Source organism: Lipotes vexillifer, unplaced genomic scaffold (genome assembly GCF_000442215.2).
Source record: "Lipotes vexillifer unplaced genomic scaffold, Lipotes_vexillifer_v1.1 scaffold680, whole genome shotgun sequence".
In the NCBI taxonomy this organism is placed as follows: Eukaryota; Metazoa; Chordata; class Mammalia; order Artiodactyla; family Lipotidae; genus Lipotes; species Lipotes vexillifer.
This window is the reverse complement of record NW_006780838.1, coordinates 942707-944811: the sequence shown is the minus strand read 5'-3', so window position 1 is coordinate 944811 and position 2105 is coordinate 942707. Positions and strand designations below refer to the sequence as shown.

At 58.3% G+C, this 2105-nt stretch overlaps 1 pseudogene; it reads right to left on the bottom strand.

Moving 5' to 3' along the window:
• LOC103071108 (high mobility group protein B1-like) overlaps positions 1 to 342 on the bottom strand; it is a 4204-nt pseudogene extending 3862 nt beyond the window's left edge.
• Positions 343 to 2105: the final 1763 nt, after the last annotated feature.

The following is a 2105-nucleotide window of genomic DNA, read 5'->3' as shown; positions in this document are numbered from 1 at the left end:
GGGCGGGAGACGACGACGACGACAGTTTCAAGGACTCTGGCAGTCCCGGAAACCTCCCACTTCCAATTCCAAGTCCAGATAGCACTGAACCCCCTCTCCATCCCCACCGCACGCCGAGCTGGCGAGAGCCTCGGTGTCTTCCTCAATTCACCAGGGACCCGCAGATCTTTCCTCACCTCTGTTCCCCACCGGCCCGGGCCCCAGCCTCCAGGAACTTCTGTGGGCCGGTGGGCTGTCCCCTCCTCCGCTCCCCTGGGTCCCTTGGGCGCGCCTGCCCCTCCCCGCGCCTTTGTTCCCGAGGAGCCGCCTCGGACAGTCCCCTGGCGGCGGCGACTGGAGCATCCCGCGGGCGCCGCACCCCGGACTCGCCGTACCGGCCCCCCCCCCCCCCCCCCCCCGCCCCTTCCCCCCCTTGGTGTCCATACGTTTGTTCTCTACATTGAAATAATTCAGATAAGGTAAGACAAACTGGGTGCCTTCAGATTTTCTTGTAGTCACTTAAGAATCTGTGCAACATGTCCCATCACCTAGACGTAAAAATAAATATGAAGGTATATAGACTATTCAAATTCAGACATCAGTTTTGATATGAGAAAGGAGATTCTATAAATATAACAAGATTTTTGACATGGGATCCTCATTTAGTCTTTGGAAGGGTCTATGAATATCTTATATGTATGGATTGTGTAAATATATATATATTTTTTGTTTCTGAAACTTAAAACTTTAACAGATTAGGGCGGGCGGCCAGGGCAGCCCGTCGCCGAGGAGGAGGGGGCTCGCCGCCGGATGGAGAAGGGGGACGCCGCCGCCGCGGGCACACGGGCCGAGAGAGCCGCCGCGACAGACTGTTGCCATTCCGTCCACGTCGAGGAGTGAGCCCCGGGCGCCGGCTTCACAGAAGGTCAGCGGATTCGAGGCTGGGTGGTAATCCCGTAGTCAGCGGGGATCAGGACGCGAGTCCGGGGTGGGACTGAACCCAGGGTGGAATTGGGGTGTATGTTGTGAGTGCAAATGCAGGTGTTTGCGAAGAGAAATCAGCTCGTGTGGACGCGTGTGAGCCCTGCGCTGTGATTCCACGGAACAGTTCAGCGGAATGGGTTGTTTGGGAGGTGGGGTGACTGTCCTCAGACACCCCTATGGGTGGGTCATGGCGCACCGAGGTGGAGCTCAGAGGTGGGGTGTTTACAGGTGGTGGTGAGAGGAAAAAGCCAGGACCCCCAGGAGGACCCTGTAGCTAGGCTGGGTCGGTTTGTTTTTTTCCGAAAGGACATAAACCCCACCCCATGCCCACTCCAACCTGTGCCTGTTGCAGGGAGGGGAGAGGATGGTGGGGTGCTGTGTGAGAGGCCTTTGTGGACCTTTGGGGCCGGGCCAGGATCAGCCTGATGCTCATTTCTGGAGGCCCTGGGTGGATGAGTGTGGGCTGCCTGCCTTGGGTGGGGGTCCAGGGCACGCTGGGTGTCCTGACCCGGAGCTGGTTCAGGGGCACGTCCTTCTTTCTCCTCATCTGTTTTCTACAGCTCCGCTACAGCCTTCTTAAGAAACCAAAGGGCATTTATATGCAAGTGGGGTTTGGGCTCTGAAGGCGGGGATCTGCCTCTGCTGAGTGGCCCCCATTGGAGCAGCCTCCGTAGGGAATAATAGGGTTGTCCTGGGCTGGGCGCCAGGGCCCTCTGGTTCTTTTCATGCTTTGTGACCCTGGGGCTGTCCCTTAAGCCCCACGCGCCTCAGTTTCCCATGGAGAGGGGAGAAGGCACCGCCCCGCTCCGTTCTTCCTGCTGCAGAGTGAGGAGTAAACAGAGAGCTCACAGCTGCCTGGGGCTGGGAGGCTGGGAGTGACTCAGAGCATGTGAGGTCCCCAGCAGTGTTTTCCCCCTGGAAAGTCCCAGCACGTCTTTGAGACCTGGGCAGGAGTTGGGGGAAGCTCTGCCCTCACCTCCAAGCGAGTGTGTTGGATTTTCTAAGTGTGGGACAGGGTGGGTATCTTCTAGATCTGGATGCTCAGGCTTCCAGAAACTACCTCAGGTTCCTCCTCCTTTCTAAGATGTTGAAGAATGCAGGGCGGGGGGGGGGGGCAGGGGGGGGGGGGGATTGGAAGGGAT